General features: G+C 42.7%; 1 protein-coding gene across 2 annotated transcripts in view; it reads right to left on the reverse strand.

The window, feature by feature from the left end:
- Positions 1 to 15,296, reverse strand: part of stx17 (syntaxin 17) — a 98,224-nt gene extending 82,928 nt beyond the window's left edge. Inside the window, exon 1 of one of the 2 annotated variants that reach the window (XM_028817402.2) lies at positions 15,186 to 15,296. The gene's annotated coding sequence lies outside the window, so the exon portion shown is untranslated. The remainder of the gene's footprint in view (positions 1 to 15,185) is intronic. The other variant, XM_028817403.2, reaches the window with a different exon arrangement.
- Between the last annotated feature and the right edge of the window lie 808 nt (positions 15,297 to 16,104).

A 16,104-nucleotide genomic window follows, 5' to 3' on the forward strand; every position in this document is an offset into this window, starting at 1 on the left:
CATCCTGCAACATTTCAGCTTTTAAAATTAAATGTGAATACAGTAATCCCTCCTCCATCGCGGGGGTTGCGTTCCAGAGCCACCCGCGAAATAAGAAAATCCGCGAAGTAGAAACCATATGTTTATATGGTTATTTGTACTGTATATTGTCATGCTTGGGTCACAGATTTGCGCAGAAACACAGGAGGTTGTAGAGAGACAGGAACGTTATTCAAACACTGCAAACAAACATTTGTCTCTTTTTCAAAAGTTTAAACTGTGCTCCATGACAAGACAGAAATGACAGTTCCGTCTCACAATTAAAAGAATGCAAACATATCTTCCTCTTCAAAGGAAACAGAGAAGAAAGCAAACAAATCAATAGGGCTGTTTGGCTTTTAAGTATGCGAAGCACCACGGCACAAAGCTGTTGAAGGCGGCAGCTCACACCCCCTCCGTCAGGAGCAGAGAAATAGAGAGAGAGAGAGAGAGAGAGAGAGAGAGAGAGAGAGACAGAGAAAAACAAACAATCGAAAATCAATACGTGCCCTTCGTGCTTTTAAGTATGCAAAGCACCGTGCAGCATGTCGCTTCACGAAGCAGCTGCACAGAAGGTGGCAACGTGAAGATAATCTTTCAGCATTTTTAGACAAGCGTCCGTATCGTCTAGGTGTGCGAACAGCCCCCCTGCTCAATCCCCCTACGTCAGGATCAGAGAAAGTCAGCGCAAGAGAGAGAGAGAGAGAGAAAAGTAAGTTGGGTAGCTTCTCAGCCATCTGCCAATAGCGTCCCTTGTATGAAATCAACTGGGCAAACCAACTGAGGAAGCATGTACAAGAAATTAAAAAACCCATTGTCCGCAGAAATCCGCGAACCAGCAAAAAATCCGCGATATATATCTAAATTTGCTTACATATAAAATCCGCGATAGAGTGAAGCCGCGAAAGGCGAAGCGCGATACAGCGAGGGATTACTGTAGTGTTTCTGTAGATGAGTGAATGAGTGAGTGAACTCTATAGTTTTTATACTGTTTAGTATAAAATGAAAATAAATTACAATGAGGATTACAATTCTTTGCTGGTGTTTCAGAACTATATTTTCTATACAGTTTTTATATTATTACATGAAAACAGCAAAGGAATGGAAAATGAAAAGTTTACCAAACATTTTCCATAACTGTTACATTGTATATTGTTCAACAAACCTTTACAATCATTCATTTTATCAATTATTTGTGATTTTCATATTCAAATTATAAACATATATCCATTCATCCATTTTCTTAACCTGCTTATCCAAAGCAGAGTTGCAGAGAAGCTGGATGTCATCTCAGCAAGCATCAGACACAAGATAAGAGTAATCCTTAAGACAATGCCAGCCCATCACAGGATGAATAGCACACACACACACACAAATACAGGATAATTTAACAGTGTCCAACTTGCACGTCTTTGGAAACCAGAGTAGCCAGTGGAAATGTAACATTAACATGCCTCAATGACTCAAAATTGAACAAACAAAAAAAAAAAAAAACCTTGAACCCCAGCCAGGGGAGGAACTCTTGCGGAGATATAACATTCACATATAGATTCAATTAATTGATACTTGCAGTTAAAACACAGCTGAAATGTAAACATGCATGCACTTTTATGTTTTAATCATTTTTAAATCACTATCTGCACCTGCAGATTATTTGCAGTTAAAATACACGTCCAATATTATTAGTTTTTTTACAGTGTGAACCTGCTAGGCATTCCTAATTCTTCAGGTATAATTACAAATATGGATTAGCATTTTAATTATGTAGCACTTGTCTCCTACCACAACATATACTGTATGATACACACAAACAATAAACACAGTACAAACCCTTAAAAAAGCAGCAACTCTATCAAATGTTCATAAAATGTTTATCAAAATGATACAAGGCTGACATAGTTTAACAGCAAATTTTGTCTATTTTACTTGTAAACTTGTTAATTAACAAACCTATTGATTACTAGGCAGCAACTTCAACTTCATCTTTTTTTTCTAATTAAGAATGTAAGCTGCAGTACTTAACACATGCTTGCTCATCATCCACACTTCAGAGAAGCAGTGTGTCCAATTAGATAGATGGGATTAACAAAGTATCTATCTATCGAAGGGGAAATTCACATACTCCAGCAGCAGCATACTGATAAAGAAAATATTAAATTGAAGAGTGATAACAATGCAGGTATACAGACAGACAATAACTTTGAATAATGTTAACGTTTACCCCCCCCGGGTGGAACTGAAGAGTCGCATAGTGTGGGGGAGGAATGATCTCCTCAGTCTGTCAGTGGAGCTGAAGCTGCTCCTCTGTCTGGAGATGATACTGTTTAGTGGATGCAGTGGATTCTCCATTATTGACAGGAGCCTGCTCAGTGCCCATCGCTCTGCCACGGATGTCAAACTGTCTAGCTCCATGCCTACAATAGAGCCTGCCTTCCTCACCAGTTTGTCCAGGCGTGAGACATCCCTCTTCTTAATGCTGCCTCCCCAGCACACCACCGCGTAGAAGAGGACGCTCGCCACAACTGTCTGATAGAACATCTGCAGCATCTTATTGCAGTTATTGATGGACGCAAGCCTCCTAAGGAAGTATAATCGGCTCTGTCCTTTCTTACACAGAGCATCAGTATTGGCAGTCCAGTCCAATTTATCATCCAGCTGCACTCCCAGGTATTTATAGGTCTGCACACAGTCACCTCTGATGATCACGGGGTCCATGAGGGGCCTGGGCCTCCTAAAATCCACCACCAGCTCCTTGGTTTTGCTGGTGTTCAGGTGCAGGTGGTTTGAGTCGCACCATTTAACAAAGTCCTTGACTAGGTCCCTATACTCCTCCACCTGCCCACTCCTGATGCAGCCCACGATTGCAGTGTCGTCAGCGAACTTTTGCATGTGGCAGGACTCCGAGTTGTACTGGAAGTCCGATGTATATAGGCTGAACAGGACCGGAGAAAGTACAGTCCCCTGCGGCGCTCTTGTGTTGCTGATCACAATGTCAGACCTGCAGTTCCCAAGATGCACATACTGAGGTCTGTCTTTAAGATAGTCCATGATCCATGCTACCAGGTATGAATCTACTCCCACCTCTGGCAGCTTGTCCCTAAGGAGCAGAGGTTGGATGGTGTTGAAGGCACTAGAGAAGTCCAGAATTAAAGGACAAAATAAAAAAAAGTCTGAATTAATTAAAGTAGCTTTTCCTGCCACTTGTGTAATTGCACAGGGCAACTTCTCCAATTCCTTCCCAACCCCCCACTTTCTTTATCATAAAGCCTAATATTCCAATTTTCTCTATGATAAAGTTTTGCTTACCATGAAATCTGGTTAAAGTAAGTAAGGATTCTTGGAAATTGGGCTAATTCTGTTTCAGAAAACATAAATTTAGCCAATCCTGCATTTCTGGAACAGATTAAGCCAGTATTGTATGATCTGTGAGGCCAAAGATGGGGATAACCCATTAATCCTACTTTTTGAAACAAAAAAACAAACCTCCTATGAAGAAAAACAATTTTGGATGGCGTTTTCCCTTGCCCGGACGCGGGTCACCAGGGCCCCACTCTGGAGCCGGGCCTGGAGGTGGGGCTCGATGGCGAGCGCCTGGTGGCCGGGCCTGCACCCATGGGGTTCGGCCGGGCACAGCCCGAAGAGGCAACGTGGGTCCCCCTTCCCATGGACTCACCACCTATGGGAGGGGCCAAGGAGGTCGGGTGCAGTGTGAGTTGGGTGGTGGCCGAAGGCGGGGACCTTGGCGGTCCGATCCTCGGCTACAGAAACTGGCTCTTGGGACGTGGAATGTCACCTCTCTGAAGGGGAAGGAGCCTGAGCTAGTGCGCGAAGTTGAGAGGTTCCGGCTAGATATAGTCGGACTCACCTCGACGCACAGCTTGGACTCTGGAACCAATCTCCTTGAGAGGGGCTGGACTCTGTACCACTCTGGAGTTGCCCCCGGTGAGAGGCACCGAGCAGGTGTGGGTATACTTATTGCCCCCCAACTTGGAGCCTGTACATTGGGGTTTACCCCGGTGGACGAGAGGATAGCCTCCCTTCGCCTTCGGGTGGGGGGACGGGTCCTAACTGTTGTTTGTGCGTATGCACCGAACAGCAGTTCAGAGTACCCACCCTTTTTGGAGTCCCTGGAGGGGGTGCTAGAGGGCATACCTTCTGGGGACTCCCTCGTTCTGCTGGGAGACTTCAATGCTCACGTGGGCAATGACAGTGAGACCTGGAAGGGCGTGATTGGGAGGAATGGCCCCCCCAATCTGAACCCGAGCGGTGTTTTGTTATTGGACTTCTGTGCTCGTCACGGATTGTCCATAACGAACACCATGTTCAAGCATAGGGGTGTTCATATGTGCACTTGGCACCAGGACACCCTAGGCCTCAGTTCGATGATCGACTTTGTGCTCGTGTCGTCGGACTTGCGGCCACATGTCTTGGACACTCGGGTGAAGAGAGGGGCGGAGCTGTCAACTGATCACCACCTGGTGGTGAGTTGGCTTCGATGGTGGGGGAGGATGCCGGTCAGGCGTGGTAGGCCCAAACGTGTTGTGAGGGTCTGCTGGGAACGTCTGGCAGAGCCCCCTGTCAGAAGTAGCTTCAACTCCCACCTCCGGCAGAACTTCGACCACATCCCGAGGGAGGTGGGGGACATTGAGTCCGAATGGGCCATGTTCCGTGCCTCTATTGTTGAGGCAGCTGACCGGAGCTGTGGCCGTAAGGTGGTCGGTGCCTGTCGTGGCGGCAATCCCCGAACCCGTTGGTGGACACCGGCGGTGAAGGATGCCGTCAAGCTGAAGAAGGAGTCCTACAGGACCCTTTTGTCCTGTGGGACCCCGGAGGCAGCTGATAGGTACCGGCAGGCCAAGCGGAATGCGGCTTTGGTGGTTGCTGAGGCAAAAACTCGGGCGTGGGAGGAGTTTGGGGAGGCCATGGAGAATGACGTTCGGACGGCTTCGAGGAGATTCTGGTCCACCATCCGGCGTCTCAGGAAGGGGAAGCAGTGCAGTGTCAACACTGTATATGGTGGGGATGGTGCGCTGCTGACCTCGACTCGGGACGTTGTGGGTCGGTGGGGGGAATACTTCGAAGACCTCCTCAATCCCATTAACATGCCTTCCAATGAGGAAGCAGAGCCTGGGGACTCAGAGGTGGGCTCCCCCATCTCTGGGACTGAGGTCACCGAGGTGGTCAAAAAACTCCTTGGTGGCAGGGCCCCAGGGGTGGATGAGATACGCCCGGAGTTCCTCAAGGCTCTGGATGTTGTAGGACTGTCTTGGCTGACACGCCTCTGCAACATCGCATGGACATCAGGGACAGTGCCTCTGGATTGGCAGACCGGGGTGGTGGTCCCCCTCTTTAAGAAGGGGGATCGAAGGGTGTGTTCCAACTACAGAGGGATCACACTCCTCAGCCTCCCTGGAAAAGTCTATTCAGGGGTCCTGGAGAGGAGGGTCCGTCGGATAGTCGAGCCTCGGATTCAGGAGGAACAGTGTGGTTTTCGTCCTGGTCGCGGAACAGTGGACCAGCTCTATACCCTTAGCAGGGTCCTGGAGGGTGCATGGGAGTTTGCCCAACCAGTCTACATGTGTTTTGTGGACTTGGAAAAGGCATTCGACCGTGTCCCTCGGGGAATCCTGTGGGGGGTACTCCGAGAGTATGGGGTACCGGCCCCCCTGATAAGGGCTGTTCGGTCCCTGTACGATCGGTGCCAGAGCTTGGTCCGCATTGCCGGCAGTAAGTCGAACCCATTTCCAGTGAGAGTTGGACTCCGCCAGGGCTGCCCTTTGTCACCGATTCTGTTCATAACTTTTATGGACAGAATTTCTAGGCGCAGCCAGGGCGCTGAGAGGGTCCGGTTTGGTGGGCTCAGGATTGGGTCACTGCTTTTTGCAGATGATGTTGTCCTGTTTGCTTCATCAGGCCGTGATCTTCAGCTCTCTCTGGATCGGTTCGCAGCCGAGTGTGAAGCGGCTGGGATGAGAATCAGCACCTCCAAATCCGAGACCATGGTCCTCAGCCGGAAAAGGGTGGAGTGCCCTCTCAGGGTTGGTAGCGAGATCCTGCCCCAAGTGGAGGAGTTCAAGTATCTCGGGGTCTTGTTCACGAGTGAGGGAAGAATGGAGCGTGAGATCGACAGGCGGATCGGTGCGGCATCCGCAGTAATGCGGGCGCTGCATCAGTCTGTCGTGGTGAAAAAGGAGCTGAGCTGCAAGGCGAAGCTCTCAATTTACCAGTCGATCTATGTTCCTACCCTCACCTATGGTCATGAGCTATGGGTAGTGACCGAAAGAACGAGATCGCGAATACAAGCGGCTGAAATGAGTTTCCTCCGCAGGGTGTCTGGGCTTTCCCTTAAAGATAGGGTGAAAAGCTCAGTCATCCGGGAGAGGCTCAGAGTAGAGCCGCTGCTCCTCCGCATCGAGAGGAGTCAGATGAGGTGGCTCGGGCATCTGATCAGGATGCCTCCTGGACGCCTCCCTGGTGAGGTGTTCCGGGCACGTCTAACCGGGAGGAGGCCCCGGGGAAGACCCAGGACACGCTGGAGGGACTATGTCTCTCGACTGGCCTGGGAACGCCTTGGGATTCTCCCGGAAGAGCTAGAAGAAGTGGCCGGGGAGAGGGAAGTCTGGGCATCTCTGCTCAAGCTGCTGCCCCCGCGACCCGACCTTGGATAAGCGGGAGACAATGGATGGATGGATGGATGAAATCTGGTTAAAGTAAGTAAGGATTCTTGGAAATTGGGCTAATTCTGTTTCAGAAAACATAAATTTAGCCAACCCTGCATTTCTGGAACAGATTAAGCCAGTATTGTATGATCTGTGAGGCCAAAGATGGGGATAACCCATTAATCCTACTTTTTGAAACAGGATCAGGATTTGCATGTTCCAGAAAGAAAGATTTGACAAAATATTGCTCAGCTACTAATGCAACCATTCCTCTGAAACTAACCTGCAAAAGAGCAAATTTAACAAAGTATTAAAACTTTGAGGTTACAATAATTAAGAAACAGAGCATCCAAACATAAGATCAAAGGCTGTAAATGCCCTTTCAGAAATTCTGATCACAGATGCACTTTTTAAGAAGCAGAAAAAGCCAATGAAATGTTGAATATACCATGCCACAAGCAATCGATGTAGAAGCACAGCTCCTTTGCCAAATTCTTCTTAGAGAAACATAATCGGTAGGGATGTGCTGATCAATCGACCAACAATATGAATCAGCCATCCTTCACTAAAAAAGTCTCCATCTGTGATCTTTCCAGCCACTGCTTTTGTAAGCTTTACAGTAAATTAGCTGCAGTGCTATTTACATGAGACATTATGGTAGTTGAGCCAGCGCATTTTCCTTTTTTGTGTAAACAAAGACGAGGCTTGTTTACAAGAGCAAGAGGCGATTGCAATATTAGCCTTTATGTTAAAGAAAGTGGTGTAATCCATATTACTAACCGAGAATGGTAAACCGGATGATGGACGCAGGCACATCCGGCCATGGGCCGTAGCTGCAAAAAGACGTACTGCGCCGGCGCAACAAATAGCTGCAAAAAAGACGTACTGCGCCGGCGCAACAAATAGCTGCAAAAAGACGTACTGCGCCGGCGCAACAAACAGTCCGCGAGAGTCGGAGGCGCAAAAAGAGGCCAGAGCCGAGAAAGGCGGACAAAAGAGGGCGAGAGAGGCGGATGAGGGTCCGCGAGAGACGCAGGCGCAAAAAGAGTCCGACAAGAGCACAGAAAACAGGAGTGAGCACATACAGAAAGGAGTCACAAAAATGAGGCTCAACAAGCACCAAAATAAGGAAAAAAAAACATTAAAGAGTACTCAAACGAGGGGAAAGCACGACACACATTGCACACGAAACTAAACACACCAAAAAAAAAAGAACAGACGGGCGCACAATAGCAAGGCACGACCATACCCCCGCCACCCTACAGGCACGGGACGGGACACACACCAAGAGGGGGATTCAACAAGCCCATGGAAGACCAAAAAAAAGGACACAAAACCACCCCACAGACCCTACAAGCAAGGGACGGGACACACACAAAGAGAGGGATTCAAACAAGACACAGGAACACAAAAAGAAACAAAACGCTCGCGCAACAACAATCCCCCCCACACATCCATAAGATGTGACACCCAAAGCCACATATTCGAAAGTGAACGTCAGCACATTCACACTAGGCAGCATAGGTGTCGGCATAGGTGTCAGCATAGGTGTATGTCCTTTCAATAAAGCACTATTAACCGTTCAACTGCAGAAAAGGCTCCATATTAACAGTGAGTGCAATTATCCTTATTACTTATCCATATTTCGCATGCTGAGAAAGAAACAAGTCATGAATACACGCTCACGGGTACAAAACGATTCGGAAAGGATAACGGGAACAAACACACGTACACGAAAGAAACAAGAAAATAGACGACGGCGCATAAAACGCGCTTCTGAAACACCGGGAGAGAAAATGGCAAGGATCGAAAAAAGGAAAGCGCAAGTGACACCGTTACAGAGACGTGCCCAAATGGACAGACACAACGAACGTAGACGCATTCAGCGCGCGGGTCAAAATGCTGCATCGAAAGAAGCACGATTACAAACCGAAAGAGCTCGCGTGTCAGACATACAAAAAAGTGAGCGAAGAGACAGAATAAATGAACGGAGACGTGAACGACGCGCAAATGAACTGACAGAAAAAAAAAAAGCAAGACGCGAAAAGCGCAAAGCTCAAATGACCGACATACAAAAACGGACAAGGCTCGATACAAACAATGCACGGCGTAGACTGAAACGGACTTTGTGCAAAGCCGAGGCGAATAAAAAAAAAGAAAAAAATAGCGCGTCACAAATAATGGACATGCAACAAAAAGGCAAGCAACCGCAAAAAGCAAAACATGCCCGTCGGGGTCATCAACGCCACGCACCTGTTAAACGCTTACGACAATTGGCTGAAAACGCCTTCAATAAGGAATCCACTATTGAGGAAAATTCATTGGGATTAATGAATGTCATTTGCAATCATTGTCATTCACTTAACTTCACAGAAGAAACAACTGGCAATACAAATAATGAATTTACACGTTGTTGTCAAAAAGGTCAGATTGCACTACCTCCTTTACATTCATATCCTGAATATCTAAAGAAGCTTCTAACTAACGATGTGCCTGAAAGTAAAAACTTTATGAACTGCATTAGATCCTACAATAGTTCATTTGCTTTTGCATCTACCGGAGTAAATATCAGGCCACCAAAAGGCAATGGCCCATACTGCTTTCGCATATGTGGACAAATATTGCATCGCATTGGAACAGTGCACCCTGAAACAAATCAACAACGCAAATATGCACAAATCTACATCCTAGATCCGGATCAGGCGATCTATCAACGCATGAACCTTCCTGAAAACAAACAATGCACAGAGCTTATAATGAGAAACATCACTCATGTCATAAACGATCACCCATTAGCTAAATCTATAAAAATGCTACATGAAGTTGAAAAGGAGGCAAATACAAAAGCAAATGCAGAAGGTATAGCAGCAACTACAATTGCTTTGGTCTTGATAAAGGACAAAGAACAAGATCCAAGACGATACAATCTGCCCGTCGTTAATGAAGTGGCAATTGTCTTTCAAAGTAAAGATGGTGAGCCTCCATTTCACAGAGATATTGTTCTACATTCGTCCAGGTCATTCAATTGACAACAGCTGGGTCGTTCCATACAATCCTTATTTATGTTTACGCTACAACTGCCATATAAATGTGGAGATCTGCGCTACAGTAAAAAGCGTTAAATATCTATTCAAAAACGTATACAAAGGACACGATTGTGCTAATGTCTCCATATCTGAAACAAATGATCACGATGAAACTCGAATGTATGTTGATTCACGGTACGTTAGTGCTCCGGAGGCCATTTGGAGAATATTTTGCTTTCCTATGCACCATCAGAGCCACACAATATGTCGCTTACCAGTTCATTTGGAGAACGAACAAACTGTCTGTTTTCATGCAGGTCATGAGGCACAAGCAGCAAAGAGAGCAGCCACAAAAGATACTAAACTAACTGCGTGGTTTAAACTCAATCAAAACGATCCCAACGCTCACCGTTGGAAATATTGGGAAATACCTGTTCACTATGTTTGGATTGACAATGGCAATTTCTGGAGAAAACGACATCACCACGGTGATAATGTCATAGGACGAATGTACACAGTCAGTATTAAAGAACCTGAAAGGTTTTACCTTCGATTACTTCTTCAACATGAAACCGGAGCTACATCATTTCACGACATTAGAACTGTACAAGATGGCTACACCATCAAACTCTGTCAGACATTCCAACAGGCGGTAAATGACAAAGGATATTTATTAGATGATACAATTTGGCAAAAAACTCTACACGATGCGATATCCTATTCAATGCCATGTCAAGTTCGACAACTATTTGCTTATATCTGTGCCTTCTCATCACCATCAGATCCTTTGACCCTCTGGAATACAAACAAAATGGGAATGATTGAAGATATTTGCCACAAACTTCATGATACTAATGATTCCTGCATCGACTGTGAAGCCTATGCACTACACGACATTCGATTGGCTCTTATGCTCCTTGGGTATACATTGGAAAACTTCCATTTACCAAATGTTCCAGATTCCTTACCGGATATAAATTACACACCTATTGATCTACAACAAGAAGAACGAATTGCACAAACTATGCTTTCCTCTTTAAATGAATTACAATCTGATGCTTTTCAACAAATTATTCATGCCACGGAGGACAACAGCCCTATACCCAAATGCTTCTTTCTTGACGGCCCTGGAGGAAGCGGAAAAACATACCTTTATGAAACACTTATACATTTCTTTGCTGCAAGACAACAGATAATTATCGCATCTGCTACAACCGGAGTGGCAGCAAATCTGTTAATAAATGGTCGTACATGTCACTCAATATTCAAAATACCGGTCCCAATCACAGAGACATCAGTATCTACTATGAACATTCACAGTAGCAATGCCCGAGACATACGTCTTGCAAAACTGATAATTATTGATGAATGTACAATGGCATCCAGTCACTTACTCAACACCATTGATAAACTTCTACAAACGTTGATGAATAATAATATTCCCTTTGGAGGAAAAGTTCTTTTATTAGGAGGAGATTTTAGACAATGCTTAGCTATTGTTCCACATGCCATGCGCTCAGCTATTGTTCAATCCACCTTAAAATACGCAGACAATTGGCATTGCTTTAAAACAATACAGTTGGTACAAAACATGCGATGTCCAGATCCAGAATATAACAGTTGGCTAATACAACTGGGAAATGGTACACTCACAAATACAGATGGACTTCACCCAGATATTATTTCCATTCCACAATCCTTTATCTCAGACGACTTAGTAAAAGAGATATTTGGAACAGCAATCACATTAGACCAAATACCCCTGTTAACACAACGCACTATATTATGTCCAAAAAATATTAATGTTAATCACATTAATAACCAAGTCATTTCATTACTTCCTGGAGAGACACAGATCTTTCTAAGCTCAGACAAAGTTGACTCTGATGACGACAATGAACATATAAATTTCCCTTTAGAATATTTGAACACTATTAACCCTGCCGGATTACCACAACACGACCTTGCCCTTAAAAACGGAACAATAATCATGCTATTAAGAAACCTTAACACAAAACAGGGTTTATGCAATGGCACACGGTTAGTCGTCAACACCATGACACGCAATGTTATTCAAGCAACAGTTCTTACAGGATCACATGCTAACAATACTGTTCTCATTCCTAGAATTGACCTTACAAGTTCTGAGCTAGAATTACCTTTTACATTGAAACGCCGACAGTTCCCCATTAAACCTGCATTTGCCATGACCATCAACAAATCACAAGGACAAACCATGGACAAGGTTGGCATCTACCTCTCTGAACCCGTTTTTGGACATGGACAACTTTATGTTGCCTTCTCACGTGTTCGCCGTTCATCTGACGTTAAAGTTAAAATTATAAATAATCCATGCCAAGGAAGACTCATTCAAGGACAAGACACCATCTTTACTACTAATGTTGTATACAAAGAAATATTCCAATAAAACATTAATATATGACAAACACTCTATTTGTTATTTCTATGGGCATCATCCAAAGCTGCACACTATTCTATATCTAATTCATACATCTAACTCTTTCTCATGTCCCAACGCCAGGGGTTGGCGAGCGAAGCGAGCAGGGGGCGGAGCCCCCTAGTAAACCGAGAAAAAGGAATCAGAGAAGTCATCCTGTACAATTAGATAAATGGCAGGTAAAGCTACTTTAATGAATTCAGAACATTTAATTTTAGATACAAATTAATAAAGTTCTGTCTCTTTGTTCTTTAATTAAAATGGATACTGTTTTAGTTTGGACAGCAAGCTTGTTTTAAGTGCAACAACACATTTGAAATTGCTGTTTACTAAACAACAGGCTTGTTAGCTTTAACAGCAAAATGTGTCTTTTATTTAATCAACCCGTTAAGCATGTTAGTCTTCCGTCTTCTTGATGAACAACTTATAAACATTTGATACTTTTGCGCTTTTTTAAAGATTTGTACTGTGTGCCATATACTGTAAGTTTTGCTAAGAAAGAAGTACTACATAATCCATATTTATAATTACACCTCAAGAATTACGAAGGTCTAGTTGATACACATAAAAAAAAATTAAAAACCTGTATAAATACAGTAAATTTATATTTTAACAACAAAAAGGCTGGGAAATTAATGATTAAAAATGACTGAAACCCTTAAGTGCTTGAATATTTACATCAAAGCAGCATTAAATTGCCAATATCTATAACTGATTGTGTGAGAGTATAGGTATTTATTGTACAGACACACACACACACACACACACCTATCTGTATATCTATATTGTTTTTTGTTGTTAGAGAAATGGTGAAAACTACCTTTTTCAGACAGGTACATTACAGAAAAAAATAAGTAATATGACAGCTTGCAATTATGAGAAGCACTTTATTTTCTTTTGTGCCATATGTATGCCAAATATTTGTACATATTTTATTAAAAGTGTGTATTTTAAGGAAATTTTGTTTATTTTAGTATTTTATGGTCACTGAGCAATAGGCCTACAGAATTTCATTTTGTAAATAAAAAATGAACAGTTAACATCTGTCGTCTACAGTTTAACTACAAAAATACACTTTAATATAGGACATAAGGCTTTTATACAACTGGTTTTGCAGGAATCGGAATCAGAATTGGCAGATCAAGTAACAAGAAATCAGTAATCGGTATTGGCCTGATCAGAGCATCCCTAATAAATGAAGGACATAGGACTATATGTTCTGGCATGCCTCGAGAAGTGTCTGCATGAATATTTCCATTTTAAATCAAACGTTTTAACATATTTGAGCAACCTTCTAAAACATGACATGTTCAGTGTCAAACATTGCATCTTTGAGTTGACATTGATGAAAATCATGGAAATTTCCCATCATCTTTTTTTTTGGTAAAAGGAAATTTAGTTCACAACACTGGAGATGTCGCACATATCAGCAGAGCAATCACAAAAATGTGCCTAACTTTAAGCAGCATCTGCCCTGTGACCAAAACGTTACCGTGCTCATGGATTTCAAGGTCACAGCTCCATCTCACTCCCAATCTAGGATAGAGATTGGAAGGATGTGACAAGCTAAGAACAACAGATTTTTGTGAAACACTGCTTTGTAAACAGGCGAGTGCAATCTTAATGATCCTGGCACCTGCAGTCTGCAAAGCATAGGTCAAACTGTTACTTTCACAGCTCTAGTGTGACACTCTTACAATATTTTTAGTTTTGTTATGTGTGTTTGCAGTATCAGCGTTTTCAGAACAGTTTTAGATTGAGGCAAAATAGTGAAGAATATACAATGAAGAAGAAAGATGAATGTTAACAATTATTAAAAATAAATTGCATGTCTCTGACATTTCATTTTAGTGTTATGGATACAATGATAATCAACGGCAGAAATCTTTTAGAGATGCTAATGTTTGGTAAACTTCAACCATTTCTTAAAAAATTAAATACAAAGGCAGGCTAAACCAAGAAGTAGGCTAAGTTCCAAGTCAACAAAAAGGCCAAAAAACAAGATCCAAGATAATGGCTAGCTTTGCAGAAATGGGTTTATATTAGTGGTTGAGGTGGGTGGGAAGGGGGCTGAAGTTTAGTAACCCCTGGACTAGCCCATGAAAGGGGTATGCTGTGTGCCCCAGGCTTTAACGCGGTAAATTAAATATATACTATGTAGCTAATAAAGGTACATCCTTCACACATTAAGTTTCATACACTGTACTGCAAACTTTAGTAATTACTGTAATTGACTTGCTGTTGAACTCTTCTGTAACATAAACTGAAACCAAAATTTAACCTGCGAAATATGATGAGCACGTATGAAATGCACTAATTTTCAAACTGGTTACTCAAGACGGTCACACTTGCTTTGTCATACAAATAAAAAATACAATACTAGACATTTTACTAGAATCCATTTAACTTCAGCAAATGTTTCGGAAAATAAGGCAAAACGAATACATAGGACTAGAACGTATTCTGCTAGCCAAACCCTGGGATGATTCTCCATTTTACTGTATTGTTTTACGCATGCTTAAATAAACATTAGTTGGGTTGTGCTTTTTGTTCATTGACCTCGGGCTTGTAAACCCGGATATCACCTTAATGTCCGTCATTTAGAAACGGCAGAAACTGGATAGAGCTTTGGCACACTAATCGCAGGAAAGAGGAGGTAACTTGAGGTACCCATGACAGAAACCTACTCTTATACGTCTATGAAATGTCTACAAGAAAATAAAATGTCTTTTTACAAAATCATACAAAAATCACCCAGAATCTGAAAAATGAAACAGGTTAAAATTCTTTACAAGCAAAAAAAAAAAACGCACTAAACGAGCTAAATCTTTTAAAGCCCTTTTTTACCACACCTGTCGACTACAGACATTGGCACTACAATGAAACACGAAAAGACAACATTTACTCAATTAAATCTTTTCTAGCCGAGCAACCAGAGTCATCGCAAAAACATTATTTTGTTTAGACTATAAGAAAAAATAAATCAACAAAAGCAACAAGCGGAAGAAATCAATTAACACGTACCTTAATCAATACATTTGAGAAAAATACAACTCGTATATTTTAAAGTAGCTGTACAGTCGCCAACTTTCGTATTAGTAAACAACACTCTTTCATTTCCTGCTTCCGGTCATGTGGGCTCTGAATTTACGTCCGATTTGATTTCTTGGGAACGAAGTAAATGGGCGGGGCTTTGGAGCAAAGGGCGGGAGAACAGACGTGGAGCACCTTGGGAATGTCCGCCCTTTTAAGTAAAGTGTTTCACTTTTCCTACTGTGATGTGAAAAGTTTGTAGTCAATTTTATGTGCGCGGTCGTAGCGACAGTTTTCCGACTGCAGCTGCCAATGTAAAAATAGAAGTACGTAGTTGTATTTTTTTCTTGTTTTAGATTTTCTTAAAATAGCTATAAAAACTTTTCTCAACGGGGAATTATAAAAAGTTATATACAAATTATATTTCATTTAATTCAGATATAAAGTGTATTTGTATAAAAAGTTATACTGTCTGCGTCTCTTCCCACTGGGTTGTTACAAAACTAGCAATTAGTTTTTTAGGCTAAATTCCGTTAGGGACACTTCAACTTTTTATGCATGTTTATTTGTGTTGAATTGTTTTTTATTTATGTATTTTTATTTTAATTCTTTATTTTACTTCTGTGTAAAGCACATTGACCCGCACATTTTGTATAAAATTATTCTATAAAAATAAATTTTATAATACTATATATTTGAGCTATGAAAATTTGGGTTAACAAAGCTGCCAGTGTGATCCTGACTGTACATGTGCCTTACTAAATATTCTAACGACCCCGGGGTATAAGAGACGGAAGGAACGGAACACGGACTGCAGGTGAGTAAGCCCTTAAAACGACCACTGGTATTTTCAGCAGCCGCTTCTCCGCTTATGTGTTCTGCAGTTCCTTCGTATCTTTGCCATTTCATA

Source organism: Erpetoichthys calabaricus, chromosome 13 (assembly GCF_900747795.2).
Source record: "Erpetoichthys calabaricus chromosome 13, fErpCal1.3, whole genome shotgun sequence".
Taxonomy (NCBI): Eukaryota; Metazoa; Chordata; class Cladistia; order Polypteriformes; family Polypteridae; genus Erpetoichthys; species Erpetoichthys calabaricus.